Here is a 21,640-nt window from a genome sequence, read left to right as displayed (position 1 = left end):
TTGTGTATCATAAACCCCTTTGGCAGCCCAATGAAGTTTATGGAACCCTTCTCAAAATAATATTTTTAAAGACACATAAACATATATGTATATATGTGTATATTTATGTATAGATATGTGTGTTTGTATATACAAACATATTTTGTATGTATATTATATATGTATATTGTATATATCTATATATGTGTATTTTATGTGTGTATGTATATACACACATACCACAAACATTATTTTGAAAAGGGGTCCATAGGCTCCATTGGATTGCCAAAGAGGTTCATGACACAAAAAACATTACGAACCCCTAGTTTAGGCCAGTACCATTCCCCCTAGGCATCTTCTTTCATTTTGAATTAATAAATTACTCTTAATCAGTACAGTTGGTCTTACCTTCATAGGACTCAGGGACCTGATGTTTTCCTCAGCGTAGCTTTGCTACCTAGATTTACAAAACAAATACCAACCCCTTCTCTGGTCTACATAGCCCTTTTGAGAGGTGATAGATGGTGTGGCAAGCCTCAACTGTTTTTCAAACTGTCTCCTGAATGGATAAATGTGTCAGAATTAAAAGATAGTTTATGCTTCAACACCAGTGGGGGAAAAAAATGAAGCAAGGCTATGGTGCCACCTGCCTCATAATGAACAAACAGAGCAGATGGATGTTTGTATCCCTTAGGTAAGAAAGGAGTTTTACTTAGAATATGGAAGGCAATAGCTTTGTAAGGTAGAATTAGGATATGGGATGTCTGTTAGTTTCATGGTACTATAGTAAACAATTCCAAATATACAGTCATCAGAAAGAGTCCCATGTGCTAGAAGTGTATTAGGAAGGTGAGGAGGAGTACTATTTATTACTGATATTTCATGTAGATAAAACTAATTTTAGGAAGGAACTTTTAACATAAAAATTAAAAATATAAACTCCCCAAAGGAAAAAAAATGAGGAGCTGGTAATAGTAGTAGTAGTAGTAGTAGTAGTAGTAGTAGTAGTAGTAGTAGTAGGCAGCAGGGCAGCAGTATGAAAAGAGACAGGTTTAGAGTTAGGAAGATCTCATTTCAAGTTCTCCTTTAGTGCTCAAAGCAGCTCTACAGATAATTTTCAACCTGAAGCAGTAGACAGAGTTTCTATACTGAGAGTTACCTACATTAATAAAATAACAGGTCTATCCTCTCAACACACACACACACACACACACACACACACACACACACACACAGACACACAGACACACCATAAAACAAAACAAAACAAAAAAGCCAAAACCAACTACAGTATTAATATAGGTAATGGAGAGAAACAACATGGGAGAGTATAGCAGTTCTCAAACTATTTGGTCTTAGGACTCTTTTATACTCTTAAAATTTTTGAAGACCCTCTGCCCCAAAGCTTTTGTTTATGTGAATCACATATATACATATATATATATATAAAACACATATAATATTTATTTATTGTATTGTATTAAAACTGATAAAATTAAAATATATTTATTAACTCATTTAAAACTACTACTAATAAACATATTTTATGCTAACCTAAATAACATTTTATGAAAAGTAACTAAAAAGACTTAGTGAGAAGTGTAGTATTGTTTTACCTATTCTTTTGCAAATCTCTTTGATGTGTGGCTTAATAAAAGAAAGCTGGATTGTCATACCTGATTCTGTATTTTTTTGGTTGAAATATTGTTTTGGTTGAAGAATTATGAACAAAATCCAGATTCACAAAGATATGTATTTGGAAAAAGGAAGAGTGTTTTAACAGGCAAATAACATCCTAATATTATTAACACTGTTTGAACTCTTGACCCCCCACAAGGGTCTTGGGGACCCCTGTGTCTGGACCATACTTTAAGAACTGCTGGGGTAGCATGGATAGAAGACCAGGCTCAGAGTTGGTAATGTATGGTTGAAGTCTTGCCTGTCTCCTGCTGACTGTGTCTTTATATATCAATTAACTTTTCATATGGACTATTTGTGCCTGACCTGGGGTAGAATGTTCTGAGCTTATTTTAGTCTGATCAGTCATACTTGGACATGGTGTAACTTGATTTCAACGTAGTTATGTCACTCTGGCTCTCTTTGAGAATGAAATAGAACAACCAACCATGAAATAACCAAGTAACCAAGCAACCAACCTTTCAGTTCCCCAAGCAACTCTTAAAAATCGTATGCTGCAGGAAGGGTCTATTGTGCCTTGACAGAGTGAGTTTACTCATTGAGGTGTTCTATCCCAGTGAAATTACAAATCCTTTCCCTCTCCTTTCCTCTCTGCCCACCCTCCACCAAAACAACAAACAAACAGAAACGATCCTGATGATAGCAGTGGTAAGGATAGGGAAAAAGGACATCCCAAACTAGGAAACTTCCTGTATGCATACAGTTCATTGGCTTTTCTGCAACTCATAGATAGAGTTTCCTAGGACATTGAGGGGTTGACTCATCCAGAACCACGGCCATAGTATGTGTCAGAGAGAGTGCCTGAAGCCAGGTCTTCCTTACCCTGAAGTCAGTTCTCTATTCACTAAGCTAGGGCAGTTTCTCAGTAGCAGCAATATTAGTATAAAGAATGGCAGCAAGACATTGTATTTATTTGGTATTATCCAGTTTCCAAATTGTTCTGCATTTCAGGTTCCTATGGACCTTATAATGACCCTGCTAGCTAGCTAGTATCAGTGGTGTGCTGGTAAATGTTTAATGACTGGCTCTCAAGAAAATAAAAAGTATACACAACATACTTTTAAGTTTAATCTTAATTATTATAATTTTCAACATCATTTTCTTCCTTGTTGTTGTTCAGTTGTTTCCAACTCTTCCTGACCTCATTTGTTTTTGTTTTTTTTTGGCAAAGAGACTGCAATAGTTTGCCATTTCCTTTTCTAGCTCATTTTACAGATGAGGAAACTGAAGCAAACAAGGTTAAGTGACTTGCCCAGAGTCACACAGCTGTTAAGTGTCTGAGGCAATATTTGAACTCAGGAAGATGAGTCTTCTTGGGCCACCTAGCTGCATACACACACACACACACACACACACACACACACACACACACACACACATACATGCATGTGTGTATTTGGTGAGCCAAATAAATCTGCTTGTGGGCCTAATGAATATGGCTACATGCAGATAAATGTAACATTAAAAGTAAGCACAAACAAAAAAATTTCAGGACCCCAACATACAATTGCAGTTCTGGAGGATATTTCATTGAAACATCTTGACAGTGCCCCAAAACTGAAGTAGGCAGGTGTTAGCCCTGTGGTCACTAAGTGGCACCTGGGTCATTAGCTAATGTCATTCTTCCCTATTCTTCTCTACTGTGTCTTTCTTTTCCTTTGTTTCCCCTATTCCTCTACAATCCAGCTCCTTTTCTATCTTCTGCTTCCTTTTTTTCTCTTCCACTACCTAAACTCAAGGTCACCAATGGTTCTGTGGGAATTGCTTAGCCATTCCTGTGACAGAAAGATTGTTGGCTCCTGCCCTAGGGCAAGACCTTGAGAAGCCTGAGAATAATGCTGATAAGAACACTCCTAGAGTAAGTCCATACCTGCCCATGACTCAATGGTTATGAATGTGGGCAGTAAGACTGACTCACCCAACAAAGGTAGGAATGTTCATAACAAATGAGCAAGTCACACATTCTGGGTAAGATTTAGATAAACAATTAATCAGTGGGACAAACTATTGCTTGTTAGTAGAAAATAATAAAATATGTGATGTAGGAAAACCAGATATATGAAGGATTAAACGAATTACCTTTAGACATAAAAGGAAGTATGCAAAGCAAGAGTTCTTAAATTGGGATCTGTGAATTTGTATTTAAAAAATATTTTGGTAACTGTATTTCAATATAACTGGTAATTATATTTTTGTAATCTTTTGTATAGCATTGTATAATAATTTTATGTATAGTATTTTGCGCATTTAACAACATTATTCTGAATAGGGTCCCATAGGCTTCACCAGATTACCAAAGGGGTCTGTGACAAAAAAAGCTAAGGACCTTTGATGTAGAGGTTTTGTATTTATGTATATCACTAGGCTAACTCTATCTATCATAAACATTTTTCCCTAAACGGACTTTACCTTAGTGTAGTTTAGTTCCCAAGGAAGGCAGTGGTGTGTTGAAAATACTTTAACAGTTTAGTAGGGTAAGGTTTTATACTTCTTATATTGAGTTGTAATTCTCTCGCATGAATCTGTTGGGATTTTTGGCCCCCCTACTTGATATGTGCAGATTCCGAAGAGATGCTTAAACTTAGATTCACTATTCCTAGGAACCTGCTAAGTGATTTCTGCAGGGAATTCCTAACATCATATGGGACTAACATACTGTATTTTGTCTCATTATTGCCACATAGAAGAAACTACTACACTAGCCACGTCATAATCAGGCACAATTTGGAGAGAGTAAAGATTTTCAAAGAAATGTGGGTAGATTGGCTTCCTTCTTCTAGAGAGATTCCTCTTTTTCCCAATTAGAAAAATGGAGGCAATAAATGGAGCTAATTTGGATGATACATTGTAGAAAAGAGATTGATAAGGTGGGGAATGATGAGGGGAACAATCCAAATATTGAAAGCCACTTCATCCATAAGTATCTGTCGAAGGAACTGAGAATATTTAGCCTTGAGGAGATTGGGGGTGGGGTGGGGATGGGCATGACATGATAGCTGTCTTCAAGTACTTGAAAAATTCTCAAGTAATGGTATTAGACTTACTCTTTTCGACTCTCCAGAAAATAGTACTATGAGTAATGAGCAGAAGTTGAGAAGAGGCAAGTTGTCAGGAAAAATTTAATAGTTAGAGCTATCCAAAAATGAAGTGGACTTCCTCAGGAATTAGTAGGTTCCTTCTCACAGGATGTCCTCAAACAAAAACTGGATGACTGTGTATCAGATACATTGCGTTGGGCATTCTCTCTCAGATATGGATTAGATTGGATGACTGTTAAGATTCCTTCTAACTCTGTAATTATGTAGACGCTAGATCATGCAGTAGATAGAGCACCAGACCTAGAGACAGGAAAACTTGAGTTCAAATCCAGCTACAGACACTTACTAGTTCTGCGACCCTGGACAAAACACTCCCTGTATCTCTGATTCCTTAGCAGAGTGGCACATAGTAGGCACTCAGTAAATGTTGATTGATTGATTGATCAAAATAGAGGCAATCATAGAACCTATCTACCTCTCAGAGTTGTTATGAGGATAAAATTGGATAACAATTATAAAACGTTATTGCACATCTTAAGGCACTATATAAATGCTAGCTATTATTAGTTATGTTATGCAGACTAATCTAATGCTGGGATATAAAAGCCTGATTATATGTCTTTCCTTATTCATTTGGCTCTGAGGAAATCAGCAATAAATAACATTGACAGAGCATTTCTCATTTTTCAAAATGTTTTCCTCACAGACCTATGAGGAACATAGTGCAAGTAGTATTAACCTCATTTTACAGATGAAGGAACTTGACTTAGAAAGGTAAATGTCACATATTTTGAAGGGCATCAATAAGCTGGATAACCTCCACCCCTTGGCCTCCCCCAACCCCTGAAAGAAGAGGTTGATGAGAATGGAAAGATGGTAGGAGATCGTGCCATATGAAGATTGATTGAAGCAACTTGGAATGTTTAGCTTAGAGAAGACATGGTGACACGGGATGGTCATCTTCAAGTATTTGAAGAACTGACATTTGAGAGAGGTAAGGAGACATTTCTAGTAATTACAGCTAAAAGTGGGTTGGAGTACTTCCTGAGATATTAACTTCTTCTTCACTGGAAGTCTTTGAGCAGAGGTGGGATGACCATTCCTTGGGAATGTTGTGGAGAGGATGCCTGTTCAGGTATAGGGTAGGCTAGATGTCCTGTGAGGCCCCTTCTAATTCTGTGATTCTGTAATCTTCCTCCTCTGTAGATCTGATCTTTTGTTCTTCCATTCAAAACTTATCAACTGCCTACAAAAGTTCCAACTCCCTAGCCTATTGTGTAAGGCCTCCTCAATCTAATGCCAACTTTGCTTTCCAGTATGGTCCCCATCTACACTGTTCTCTGTGTGCTGTACTCCACCAAAACAGTCATCATTTCCCATATCCCTCTTATGCTATGCTTCCTCTATACCGTTCCTTTGACACCATTTCCTGTACGTGGAAGGCCTTTTCCTATAACTTCCATGCATCATCTCTGCTGATTGAAACTTACCCATGATTTAAAGCCCTGTCACGTACTTATCACATATCATTTTGTATTATAGTTCTTCATGTAACATATCATAGTCTCTACTAGATGGTAAGCTCCATGAGGGTGTAGATCTAGACCATGGCCTATTGATTCCTTATATCACCCCTGCTTTGCCTTACTGTAGGTGATTTGTGCATTGTTATTGACAAACAACAATCCAAGGAAACCTGTTCATCAGTGTTTTTTAAGACTATCCCTGCTTGGCCTACTAATACCTCTTACTAGACACAAACAAATTCAAGAAAAGAGCCAAGAGATTTAAATGCATTTGTTCAGTGAAATGAATTGAACTCTAAAATATTTTGGGGAATAGAAACTTTTTTTTTTGTCATTTCTAAAGGTAAAAATATTTAAGCATTGAGCAAAATACTTAAATATATCAGTAATGGTAATATAGTTAGACAAGCATAAACAACCCAGCACTGCACTTTAAGGAAATGAAAATTACCAGAGAAATATGTGTGGTTTTTTACTATCGTGAGATGAAAAAAAAAAACAAAACAAAAACAAAAAAACAGTGAAAAAATCTGTAATGAATTAATGTATTTTAAACAGTAACAAATTTCAGGAGCATTTTCATGAAATTGTTGTGTTGCTTAGGAGAATCCATTATACTTTAAAAAAAAATGAACATTGTGGATTCATTTGTGATGGCTACTGCACAGATGGTATCAATATCATTACATCCTTGAGCACTTTCTATCAGAATCTTAATATTTTCCACCAGGATCAATTGTTTTAAACCTAACATATGTTTTTAAAATGTAACACTTACCATGTGAATTTCTGTCATTTGTATCTTTAGTCTTTGGGAGCTTCTGTGTTTGAACACACAGTACACACGGTTGTACTGTTTGAATACCATATATGGTATCACGGTGAGAGAAAAATCTGTCTTGCTGACAGCCTGTGTGTTTATCATGTGTGTATGGGGGTGGTAACAAGGGCAGATGGTCTCAGTTTTGGTCACTTTCCTTTTTTAGGTTTTCTCTTCGACATAAATCATCGACACTTTTTATTCAAACACCTGTACTACTTAATTAAAACAAATAGAAAGAGGATAATGAACAATTTGCTTCAGTGAAGCAGCGTTGAATGAAGAACCAAGTCATGGAAAGATGGCTGCTCTGAGGTGGTTGGGCAACAATAAAAAAAAAGTTAGAGGGATCAGTCCTCTCAGGGGATAGATAGGATAATTTAATGGAACTAGTGATTGGACTCGTGTAACGTATTTCCATCTTTCAGCAAAGTATACAAAGAGTTGGATGGATGGGTCAAAGAAAGGAAAAAGTGGATCCCTGTCTTTTGGTCAAGTCAGTTTATCAATCAGAGCGTAATATACATAGAAAGCATAGGAAGTTATGAAAGAAGGAAAGAGGGTCTTAGGTGAGAAAGACCAACGATAGATACATTTCAATTTCTTAGGAATGCTGATCAACAGACCAGTTTCTAATGAGTTTTGTTCTTGTAATTTCAATAACATTCCCCATGGAAAAACTGAGGAAGTTTAGCTTAATGAAGAGAAGACTCAGGGGGTACACAAGAACTGTCTTCAAGCATTTCCATCTTATCACATGGAAGAGGGACTAGACTTTTTCTTTTTGACTCCTGATGGAAAAACAAGGACTGGTTGATGGATTAACTGCCCATCCCCACCTGCCAATTTATTATTTATTTCTTTTCTAACATTCTTTATAAAAATTTTTTGGGGTTTAAAATTCTCTCCCTCCCTCTAGCCCCTCTTCCATCCACTGAGTAGGCAAGCAATATGGTATCAGTAATACATGTGAAATCATGCAAAATATATTTCCATATAAACCATGTTGCAAAAAAGGAATGATAAAGAAAGTGAGAAAATTATACTTCAATTTACACTTAGAATTCATCAATTCTGTCACTTGAGGTAGACAGCATTTTTTATCTTGAGTGGATAACCACTTATAGGGTAGGCTATAGGGTATTTTTGTTTAGGTATAACTGTTGGGGTCTCTTCTTACATAAAGTTCTATGATATTGTGGTTCTTTTGAGAAATACTGCTACTAATGCAACCTTTTGACTCCTTATAATAATTTATACTAAAGTGTTAATGACTGATGTTTTCCTAGTATACTACTGCATCTCCTTTCTCACTTCCCTTCCCCCACCTTGGGGTATTATCATTTTTAACCTGGGATTTTTGGAGACTGGAGATCTTCAAATAAAATCTGAATGAACACTTACTTGGTATGTTTTAGAAGAGGGATTTTTTTTTTCCAGGAATGGTGTAGAATGTATACCTTCTGAGGTCTCTTCTAACTAAGATTTTCTGATATTTTATATTTTTTTTGTAGCACTACATGGTTTTGAAAGAAATTTCATACAGTTTCCTGTCCTTTACCCCAAACCTTACCTATTGCTCTGTCTCCTTAGGGGATGTGTTGCAAGGTCTGAAATTCCTTCCATTATGTATTCCTCTGTGTCAAGGCACTGAAGTAAAAGCTTTGTTAAAATATACATATTTAGTCTGATGCAGACAATACATCAACCATTCATCACCTTTTAATACCTTAATATGGGGCAGCTAGGTGGCACAGTGGATAGAGCTCTGGTCCTGGAGTCAGGAAGCCTCATCTTCATGAGTTCAAATGCAGCTTCTGACACTTACTATCTGTGTGACCCTGGGCAAGTCACTTGACTGTTTGCCTCAGTTTATGCATTTATGAAATGAACTGGAGAAGGAAATGACAAACCACTTCAGTCTCTTTGCCATGAAAACCCTAAATGGGATCACAAAGTAGGACATGACTGAAACAATTGAATAATAATAACAGATGGAACAGTTTATCAGTGTATCAGACTGAACAAGACTTGAAGGGGTGGAACACAGGACAGATTGGGAAAATGGTTCAAGAAGTGTATGGACACTGAGAACAGACCAGGGAGGAATTCTCTGATGAAGAGCTGTGGACCACCAAAGGGAATAACATGTAGGCAATGGATTCCAAGAGGAAGGAAGGAGGGCCTTATAGTGAATTTAATCAAGTTTGGGTAGGGCTAATTCTGATTCTACAAAGATTTTAAGTGCAATCTTTGTAATATTCACATAAGGAAGACCTAGTTGCAAATTCTACCTTAGTCATTTGTGAGTTGTGTGACCCTGAGCGAGTCATGTAGCCTCTCTGTGCCTCAGTTTCCTCATCTGTAAAATGGGGCACTTAGATTTAATGGCCTCTAAGTTTTCTTCCAGCTCTGACTCTAAGTCCCCATGAACTTTCAGCTGAATGTGTATATGCACATACATGTATTTATATATATATATGTTATATATACAGACACTCATACACACATATATGTAAAAGGCAGAGTGACACAGTAGATAGATCTAGCCTCTTCCTCTAGTCTAGGAAGACCTGGGTTTAAGTCCTACTTTTGATGTATACTGGCTATGTGACTCTGGGGAAGTTACTGAACTCCTGAGTACTCTAGACAACTTTCTAAGACTATTAAGTTGCAGAGAAGTTACCAATCTGGATCAATATGGGGAGTTTTATCATCGAAGGAATTCTCTATACCAATGAAATCCCAGGATCTGTTCCTGTCCATATATGTGCAAATGTGTGAATACTATTATATATGTACATGCAAATACAGAGTATATTATAGATGCATATGTGAATACATACATACATATTAGGCATTATATATGTTTAAGCAATACACTTGCATGAATTGCATACACATATATATATAATGCATAATACCTATTCATATATTTGCATAAGCATATATAATTTAAACATCTTTTATTAAAAAAACATTTTATCTGACAGTATGCTAGAAATTGTGGAGATACAAATTAAGTAGAAGATATTATCTCTGGTCTAGAGGAACCTGAAACCTACTTGGAGGAGATAAGATAAATACATGTGAAATAGCTGAAAAAAATCTGAAAGGATAAAATAAAAATAAATGTAAATGTAAGAAAAATACTATAATTCAGAGCAAAGGAAAGATCTTTATTTAGGTAGATCTTTCACAAAAAGAGTCCCATTAAGGAAATCAAGTCATTCCCCACCATCAAAAAAATAATCCAAATATGATCTAGAGGATAACTAGGTTTAGAAAGATGGGAGATTGGCACTGGATGTCAACCCACTTAGAAAGACTAAAGCTGAGACCTTGACAGACAATAGGAGGAGGCTCTTCTTCCATCCTTTCCCTCTGTGTCTCTGTCTCTCTCTGTGTCTCTGTCTCTGTCTCTGTCTCTCTCTCTCTCCATCTCTGTCTTTGTCTCTTTCTCTCTCACAAAGTCCTCAGAGTGCTTCATAGATTATTTCCTAATTCATTCTCATCATCGCTGCTTCTGAGATAGGTATGGTTTACTTGCGGTTACCTGGTGGATAAATTTGATGAGTCAAAAGTTCTTAACTTTTTTGTGTGTGTGATTGGAAGTCTGCTGAAACCTAGAGAACCCTTGACAAAATGACATTTGTTTTAATGCACAAAATAAAATATGTAGAATTACGAAAGAAACCAATTCTATTGCTATATAATTGAAGGAACAAACTCACAATTCCAGGTTGAATCCCTGGTCTATAAAAAAGGACACTTCTTACTGCCTATTTTAATAGTTATCGGCACATATGCTTTTTTCCTCCTAAGTAGATTGGAAGCTCCTACAGGGACAAATCATGCTTTATACATTATTGTATCTCACACAGCACCTCCCTTAGTGAAGGCATTAAACAAATGGGGGATGAAAAAAGTGGTGCTTTAGTCAACGCATCTCCCTCCTACAGTTTAGCAGCAGACATGGTGAATGAATGCAGAATATCTGCACTGATGGAAATGGAAAGTGGAGGTTATATTAACAGCCTGGGCAGCCACATGGCAGCCTTTGGAAATAACAGGCAAGAGAGCTGGGACTGGTGTTCTGGCACCAGGGAAACTTAACCCTGGAATGACAGTGCCGAGGCTTCTTAATACAAAGGCTCTTGGTGCTTGAACAGCAATAACGTTCGATGCTTCTTAGAGCCATAGTTTTATCAGGGTATGTACTCCCTTCACTGGTGTGGATCCTGTCTCCTTTGAACTGTAGTAGATGATGTTCAGGTGATGCCATGACCATCACCTGGTGGCCAGCCTTTTGGTAATGAGTTCACAAGTTATCCTTTGCTATTTCTTATTAAAGGTCTTCCTATATTAGCAGGGGACATATAGAAAAAGTTACCGAACTGACTTGTTTATTTTGGCAGCTTGTCAAAGGCTCCATGGCAGGCCCTGGATTAAAAAACGATGCCCAACATGATTCAGAGACTTCTCTTTCTTTCTTTGTTTATAGGAATCTTGGGTATTTTTCCCTGGTACTGCTTAGCTCAGGTGAGCTTACTAGGCTGAATCACTCAACCAATTAATAAGCATTTATTAATCACTTACTAAATACCAGTCACTGTGCTAAGAACTGGAGAAATAAAAAAGTAAAAAAAGGCCTCTGTCCTCAAGAAGCTTACATTCTAATGAAACATACTTCCTTCAGAATGGGTCTCCTGAGAGCTTATCTCGTTTATTTCACATCTCACCTTAGCAAAAGAGATGACTTTTGGTCCTCCTTTAAGGCTTCTCTAGGGAGATTTAACAGCATCCAATGATTGTCTCTTTTCCAATGTGAATCATCCTTTAAAGTCATTCTTTAAATAATTTTCCTTTGTCTTTCCCTAGCTTACTTTCCTTTCATTTTTATTTTTACCTGGGCATACGTCTCTTGGTGGAAATGATTAATTTTTCCCCCATTTTGTTTCCTGCCCCTGTCTCCTTTCTTTTGGTCATCTGCTCTGTCGGTTCTCCTCCACTTGGCTTCTCTCCACATGCATATTCCTTTGCTACTTAGAAATCTGAAACCCTCCCAGAACTCCCCAGCTTCTTAAAGTCCCCCCCCCATTTTTAGTGTCTTTGCTTAACACATATACTGTGAGTATTATTTCCACTTGAATCAGTTTTTGTTTCTTGGCTGATGACCCTAAATCGCCTCTACTTTCCAGCCCAGAACCTGTCCATAATCTATAACATGCTCTTTTTTTAAAAAATGGACTTCCAAGATCTGCACTGTCCCTATGGATTTACTGTATGGAAAACCTTTGTGGCCAGTGGTGGGCTAGAGTTCGGCTCACACCAATTACATTATTAGGTAAATTCTACCCATTGGATTTATATATTGTCTGACAGAAACATATAGTTTTAAAAAAGTAATTTAATCACCATACCTTTAAAGCTAATTAGAGCTCATTAAAGAATTCATAGAGGGGTGGTGTGTTTTGAAAAAAATCATTAATTCTCTCCCTGCAGGTATCCTGCAAAATGTAGTTTCATCGGGTACATGGCATTTACAAATTCTGATTGGCATTTCCTTCTTTGTTGAAAAGAGAGCCTGGCTCAGTTTGCAGCAAATATGACAATGGGCTGTGCAAATGTACATCTGAAATACAGCTCTGTGGGGTTTAAACATTCAAGCTTATATGAGACAGCATCAGTTTCAGGTCAAAGTGCTGTTCTTAAATGATCAGCATAGAACAGGAAAAAGGCATTGAAGTGACCTTGCTGAGGGTCTAAAACTGTGCTGAAGCCTTTTCTGCATGATTAAGTGAGCAGAATCTTAGATTAGCTAAAAGCAGTGCAGAAACATAATGAGTTCACTTATTTTGGAGCATTTAATAACAGTTATAGACAGTTATGTGATCAGGCGGAGTTATGACTTATTCATTCTTTCATTGCTATTAAAATTACTGCATTTGAGGTTTTTAAAGTCATTGAAATAAAAAAAAAGTCTGATTTATGTTAGGAGAATTTAGCCTGGCCTTTGGTCTCTCAGTTTTTAAATGATATAATTAGACTTTTTAAAGACCATTCTAAAAGCATTATTAGCATTTTGTATAGTTGAAAGTAAATGCATGTTTTGTGGATGGTTTAATTTTAAAAAGGAATAATAATACTTGATTCAGGCAGTGATATTCATAGATTATTAAGAAAAGATTTTTTGTATGAAATTTTTCAAAAGGCAATTGTGTAATTTTAGTAATAGACTATATAGAATGCGTGTGGATTCCACTGTGTGTACACACACACACACACACACACACACACACACACACATCACATCACACACTCACACACACTCCAATTTCATTTTTGAATGGACATTACAAAGACATGGAAATAATGCGGCACAGCTATTCCCTCTACCCATTTGGAAAAGAAGGGATGGGAAGAACAAGTATAAGAGGACATGTTAAATCATGACCTTTAACATATTTCCTCTGAAATTATAGAGCCATTTATCAGCTGGGGGTGGGGAGGGTGGAGGGAACTAAAAAGTCCTCTTTAGTCACAGCAAAGAAACTCGCAGGTGGTTTGAATTAGCTGTAAATAAAAATTATTAATAAATCATATGAGAGGAATATGGACATGTCACTGATCCATCGATGTTTTCATATGATCCATCTCTTAAACTTTTTCACGAATATTTCACTGCATGCAAATCGGAATCCCCAGCCCCAGTACTCCCAAATTAAGCCTGGCTTCCACTTTCAGGAGGGTTATTGCCCAGCACATAAAAAAGCACAGAGGAAACATATCTCCCCATAAAAGAGTGAAATAAAGTGCTGGCTTTAGTTGGACACTACAGTAGGATTATTCAACGAGCACATCTTTGCTCATAAAATTGAGCTGACTGCAGCCTCCTTAAATGACAGCTATTTGTGCCACGTGCGTGTGTTCAGTAAACAGTTTGCATCTCTCTTTTGGCTGCTCAAAATGCAGGGTACTCTGCTGCCGAGAGGCAGGAACTTAAAAACACGTTCCTAAGGAGGGAACATTAAGAAGCCCTTTAAACTGCTCGTGGATGCTGAGATTAGTAGAAGCAAGGAAAGGCTCAAATTCATATCTGATTCAGATGAGACTGGTGACCTCACAAGACATGTGCAGAAATGAATATCCATCTATTCATTTTTAAGGGGGACAATACCTTATTTCCTTCGAATGGCTTGGTTTAGAGGTTTACGTTCCTCACTATTAGGAAACACCCCAGGTTTAAAAAAAAATCAAGCCTCGGTAGGATTGGGCATCCAAGTGATCAATTCTGTTTGTTCTGGGCTGTTAATTGATAGGAAAAGATGTCACTTGGTTTTCCAGGAGGGGAAGGTCAGGTTATTTGGGTGACAGCTGAGAGGTTAGAGAAGGGAAGCAGCAGCCTCCAGTGAATCCCCACCAATGATGTTATTTGAGGCGGCTGATCTGAAAACGCTTTCACCATTTCCTGACAGTGATGTTAACTCCAATCTGGACAGTTTCCAAAGTGGACAGGACGGTCCGTGGGCGCTTAACGCATCAATACGACCGCGGGAACAGACTGCAGAGGGGGTGGGTGGGTGAGTGAGCTCATGCAGTGCAGATTTCTGTCCACTAGAGACTGATCTCTGCCCAGTAAACATTTCATTGAAGCTCTGCAGTTGAGACTTGAACTATGGTCTTAGAGGTGAGAGGCTAGCGTTTCATCCACTAAAGCCATTTAGCCTTTTCCTTTGAAGGAAGATTGATTTTAAAAAAGCTATTAACCTCCAGTGATTTATCTCATCAGATCATCTTCATTTTGTTCTGCTTATAATAAGACTATATTATATAGTTTTATTCTTCAGTTAATTCAGCTAGGCTCTCTGAAAGAGAAATACATGGAAAAACATAAAGAAGAGGGAGATAATAGAAAATTATCAGCACCCACTGAAATGAAAATGTTAACAGGAAAACAAAAGGTGCTGAGCAAATGTTATTAAAGATCTCAGAGGTATAATCAAGTATGACAAAAAAATGTTTCTGTGTCAACTGGGTTTTACAGAAAAGAAAAAAAAAGTTTCAGGATGTCCTATTGATTCTAAGGCTAGACACCATGTTGACAAGGAGACAGAACCCTAACTCCTCTACTGAAAAGACGAAAAAAAAAGGAAAAGAAAAAAGGGAAAAAAAGAGAAAAACTCTCTTCTTCTTTCTTGAGATGGTGAACAATAAAACCCAAAGAACCAGCAGTAATTAATTCACAATCAGAATAAATACAGAGGTGCATATGAAACAGAAAATTTTAAGGAAATAGTATCTAAACACATTCTGGTAAGAGCTTGAAGTTAGACATTTTATCCATTTCCAGTGAAAAATGAGGAAAATGTGCTAAGCAGAAGCCTGTTTTGCTGCTCTGTCCCTGGTTTCCTTTCAAATGAACTAGGAGCCAGTCGCTTCCTGGCTACAGACTCATGTTTGATTTATTGTATTATATTGATTGAGTTCCGACTTTGGGGAAAAAAAGGCTTATGTTTTGTGAATAATGCCTTCCCATTAATGACTTTAATTCATCCATCCCCCCACCCCGAACTTTATGACAGATACTAATTTACATTTCTCCCAGAACACCTGATAGCCTAAGAAGTATTGGCGTGCGCGCTCACACACACACACACACACACACACACACACACACACACACACACATTTTTTTTTCAAAGTATAGTTCTCCAGAGTGTGGTGAGTGTGTGTACACAGACCCAAGAAAAATCTATCTATCTCAGGGGGTGTGAGATTCATCCCCCTTCCTCTCCCCACAGGTATTTAAAATGGAAAGTCAAAATGAAGGCTTACAATAACATTTCCATGTTTGATCAAATGTGCAGCAATAGGTTTCTGTCACTGCCCTTTCCTGGTTGAGCATTAAGGCCTGGAAGGTTCTTTTGTTTCAAGGGCAGTTCCCTTGTCTGGACTAGTGTTTGGGCAGGTGACACTAGATTCACAAGGCCAGCTCTGACAACAAGATCTGAAAGAAGGCCTGCAACTTCTGGCTAAACAAGTGTCCCATGCCTCTTGAAGTCAATGACCAAAACCAGACAAACAAATGAGAAACCAGGGAACCCGGGTCAACCATCAGTGAAGAAATCCACAGTCTAATAGTTCCTATTCTATAGTCACTGAGAGAATGGAGATGAAGCTAACTCTGTAGAAGTTTGTATTAAGTCCCCTTCATACGTATTTAACAATACACAATGAATAGGATTAATAATGTCTTTTGTCTAATTTGTCCCTTCTGTCCTTGCGGCACTTCCAACAAAAGAGATGTTCTGGGGCAGCTAGGTGGCACAGTAGATAGAGCTCCAGCCCTGGATTCAGAAGGACCTGAGTTCAAATCCGACCTCAGATACATAACACTTACTAGCTGTGTGATCTTGGGCAAGTCACTTAATGGCATTGCCTACCCAAACAAATCCCCCCCCCCCAAAAAAAAACCCGAACAACAAAAAAAAGAGAGATGTAATTCAGTTTGCTTCCCCGTAGCTGGGAGTGACTCTGGGACTGATGATCTCAAAGACTGATGGCTTTTGAGGTTAATTCAGAAAACGTAAGCTTCATGATGAAGGCTAAGAAAATCATAAGAAGGCATTTAAGCAGAACATCTCAAAACAGGGGCTAGGGTAATGCTAAGGGTAAAGGGAGGAGGATGGCTATTGCGTTTGATCTCCATGTTCTTAATGGGATTGTGCACCTTCTTATTCCCTACCCCAACCCCATTTCCATGACTCTATTTACCTCCCAAACAATGATGGCCCCTGCCAATCCTTATTCTTCCCTTTGAGCAATAGCATGGTATGATAGAATGAGCTCTGCAATTAAAGTCAGAAGATCTGGATTCAAATCCTGCCTCTTGTTCTTGTGAGAATAAGAATAAGGGAAAAAATCATTCAATTTCTGTAGGCCTCACTTTCCTCAAGTATAAAATTTGGGATAAAGTCTAAGCTCCTTTCTAGCTCTAAATCTGTGATTCTTTGGTTATAGGTACTTTTCCATTCCTTAGATTTCTGCTTTTAGAACCAGAATCACTCACCAGGGCCATGCAATGCTCTAACAGATGCTCTGACTCCAGCCCTGATCCCCTTCTAACCTATGAAGTATCAGTCCTTAATTCCAGCCCTAATTCCTCCACTGGGTGGCAGAAAGTAAGAGGAAAGATATGTTGGGAGGAGGTGGGGAGGACTCACCTAGGGCTGATGCTATTCTTAGGAGGTGCAGTGGATAGAGTGCCAGGCCAGGGATTAGGAAGACCTGAGTTCAAATGTGACCTCAGACACTTACTAGCTGTGTAACCCTGGGCAAGTCACTTAACACTGTTTGCCTTCGTTTCTCATCTGTAAAATGAGCTACAGAAAGAAATGGCAAAACACCTCCATTATCTCTGCCAAGAAAACTCTAAATAGGGTCATGAAAAGTCAGACAAGACTGAAATGACTGAAGAACAACAAAAATCTAAGCAACATCAGTTTCTTTGGTCCAAATGAGGTAGCTATTCAACAATGATTTTTCCATTTTCTTTAGTAATCCTTGCTTGAAAAAAAGATAGCACTTGGTAAAGCTAATCTAGGCTAGATCCCAATTTCTGTATAATTTTTTATCTCAAGCATTTTGTTTCCATTCCTTACTCCTTTTGTTAGATATCAGGGAGTGCAAGTACTTCAATCTATATAAACATAATATTATCATTATTTGAACTATTTGATTATTTGATATTTATATGATTATAATATAATAAATTATATAGTTATATATTATAAATATATGTCTATATATAATACATAATAAATTATATAATTATATATAATAAAATAATTATATGATAATTTGAATTATTATCAGTATTTGAATGTAGGGGCCGCTCCTATTCATTTTTGTATCCCTTCCCTGCCCTAGTGCAAGTGCAGAGAGGATTCTTAATAAATGTTAATAGAATTAAATTGAATTTGATTGCCTAAGTGAATCACAACAAGAAATGCTCAAAAGCTTAAAAACAGGGCAGAATATGGCATTTGATTTTTATTATTTAGACATTGCTTCTTTATCTGAGACCTAGTGAATTTGAATGTGGGTCTAACCTTGAAGGCTCTCAAAGAAAATTTTCCTACATAACTTTCTGTTTAATTACAACTGTGGTCACTTGTTATTTGAAGACCACACAATGCTCTGAAGGAAGGGTGGGAATGAACTATCTCAGCCATAGTAAGCAAATTCATTAATTAATTAGACTTCCTTGGCACATTCCAATATAACTCCTCAACTTCAATACAGAAAGATATTAACAGGAGCATAGAATTTTAGAACTGGAAGCAGCCTTAAATGATATCCCACTCTGATTAAAAAAAAACGCATTTAAAAAATTTATGCATTTTGTTTTTATGTCACCTTTATTTCTGAATATATTCTTCCTTACTCCCCTGCTCATTAAGCCATCATTGGAAATAAAGATTAAACAAGAAAGAGAGACAAAAAAGCAGTTCAGTAAAACTAATAAAATATCAACTCTGTCTTATAACACATGGAGTATTCCATACCTACAACTTCCTCTTCTCCACCATATGGAGGTAGGTCTGCATTTTACAACTCCTCCTGGGCCAGTGTAGGTCATTAGGGTCATACAATATTATACAGTATTCCGTTCATTATAGTTTTGTTATTGTTCTTTCCATTGATACTGTTGCCATTATTATGTGCGTTGTTTCTCTGGTTCTGCTTACTTCACTCTTTATCAATTCATTTGTCTTCCCATGTTATTCTTAATTCTTCATATTCATTTTTTGGGCACAGTAATATGGCATTTTATTAAGGTACAGAGTTTCCAGCCCTCTCATTTGACATGTGAGGAAATGGAAGCTCCTAGAAGGAATGACTAACTCAAGGCCATGAGACTCCCCTTACCCCAGGAGACAGCAAAACAGGAAGGAGTAGGTAATGGGCTTTAGTAGAAAGTTCCCTGAACCTAGAGTCAGGAGACCTGGGTTTGATTCCTGGTTTCTCTTTTTCTGAAAGTTTGCAGCGTGTGGTAGTGCACAGGGTGTTAAACACTGTAGATCCTAACACTCCAAGGTGTACCTGATCAAAATATAATTGGGAAACATTTAACAAAAAAGATAATTCAATTTAATTAAATAATTCAATGAACATTTCTTAAATACCTACTGTGTGCGAGCCACTGTGCTAAGCATTGGGGGTACAAAAAGAGGCAAAAGATGGTCCCTGTCCTCACAGAGCCTCCAATCTAACATGGGAGATAACATGCAAATAAATATGTACTAACAAGTTTTTGATAATTAATAATTGAATAATAATTAATAATTTTAATAATTAATAGCAAGAAGGAATTGGAATTAAGAGGGACAAGGAAACATCTCCTGTAGAAGGTGGGATTTTAGTTGAGATTTAAAGGAAGCCAGGGAGATCAGTAGTCAAAGGGGATGGGGGGGAGCATTATAGGCAAGACAGATATCCAAAGAAAATAGAGTATAGTAGAATATATATGTATAGGGTATAATGGAATATATAATTATACATACATACATGCATACATATATATACATATATATATGTATATATATACATATATGTGTGTATATATATACATATATATGTATATATATACACACATATATGTATATATATACATACATACATGCATACATATATATACATATATATATGTATATATATACATATATATGTGTATATATATACATATATATATGTATATATATGGAGAGAGAGAGAGAGAGAGAGAGAGAGAGAGAGAGAGAGAGAGCGCACATTAATATGTGGTGGCAGGGATCTTTATGTATGGTTTAGTGGCTCCTATTTCTATTTGACACCACTGATATAGTGGATAGAGGCTGGATTTGGAGTCAAAAGACCTAAGATCATATTCCAGCTCTGACATTGTACTTATTAAGTGTGCGACCTTGGGCAAGTCATATAAGATCTCTGGGCTTTAGTTTGCTCATTTGTGAAATAAGCGAGTTGGGCTAGATGGCTTCTAAGTTTCCTTCCAACTTGAAGTCTATGGTTCCATGATCTTAAGGCACATATTCTCTCTAAGCCTCACTTTTCTCGTCTGTAAAACTGAGATGCTAATACTTACCCTACCTACTTCACAAGGCTATTGCAAGAATGTAAGCTTCTGAAGGGTGGGGACTGTCATATTAGTCTTTGTATCTCCAGTGCTTGGTACATAGTAGGTGCTTAATAAATGCTTGTGGATTGATTATAATTCTTAAAATGCTTTGTAAATGTGAGTTACTATCATTAGCCAGCTCTCTCTCCATCTTTATTAAGGGGATGTTTTTTGGCCATTTCTCTTGGAGACCAATAAAACATAGGAAGAAACCTAAAATACCAAGAAAACTAAAATACCAGGTTCTGGGAGATCCCATGCAAGCAAAGAATGAACTATCCTCCTCCTCCTCCTTTTCCTCCTCCTTCTCCTTCTCCTCATCATGCTGCTCATCATCACTATCATCTAAGCCAGCATTTATATAGTGCTTACTATGTGCCAGGTTCTAAACTAAATATCTTATATATCATTTGACCCTCACAACAGCTCTGGGTAGTAGGTACTATTATTATCCTCATTGTACAGCTGAGAAAATGGAGACCAAACAGAAGTTCAGCCACCTGCCCAGGGTTACACAACTAGTGTCTGGGGCAAGATTTGAACTCTGGTCTCCCCAACTCCAGTGCTCTGTCGACCAATCCATCTAGCTGACCTTAAAAGAGTCTTATTGTAGGGTACCTGTCAAACTCTAAATTTATAATCCAATGATCATATTTGTCCCCGTTGTGCTTTGGGGTGTTCTGGTACTGTTGTGAGACCTAGAGGATTCTGAGAATTAGATCTACCAACCAGTGTTTAGAAAAGATACTGGAACACTGAAGCCAATTGGCAAATTTTCAGTGTGACTCTTTATACCTCAGAAATTGGCACAGGTTGCAAATCAGAGCTTGATTTGTTGTATTGTTGGTTGTCGAGACTTGGGAAGAGATGGAGAAAATGTTAATGATGAAGATTAATGTTAATTGGCTCTCTTTTGGAGAGCCAATTGTTAAACATTTATCAGCACACCGTTACATATGTATACATGCATACGTGTATGCATGTGTAGACATGTACAGATGTGTATATAAACACACGCATATATATCTATGCACATACATAATTCTCTTCCTCCATCTTTGCCAAGACAATGTTGCTGATATTTCTCTTCTCTGCTCCTCCAATCTCTTTAAGTGGTACTTTGCTTTTTTTTTTTTTAAATTACTTCTTTTCCCCTTCTGGACTATCATTGATCATCATCTTAACTAGATATCTTCTGTATAAAAATGCTGGGGGTGGGGCAAAAGGATGGGGCATACCATGTAATTTGTCCCCAAGGGATGGCCTTGGGCTCTGCATGCCCCTGAGGACAGATCTAGCCCTGAAACTCAGGAAATATTCACCTTCCTTCTAGGTCTGCCCCTGGCTCTCTTTGTGACCTTAGGAAAATTGCTTTTATCCTATGAGCTAACATCACATC

This window comes from Phascolarctos cinereus, unplaced genomic scaffold, assembly GCF_003287225.1.
Source record: "Phascolarctos cinereus isolate Bilbo 61053 unplaced genomic scaffold, phaCin_HiC Scaffold_3;HRSCAF=262, whole genome shotgun sequence".
Lineage (NCBI taxonomy): Eukaryota > Metazoa > Chordata > Mammalia > Diprotodontia > Phascolarctidae > Phascolarctos > Phascolarctos cinereus.
Note: the sequence above shows the minus strand (reverse complement) of the source record.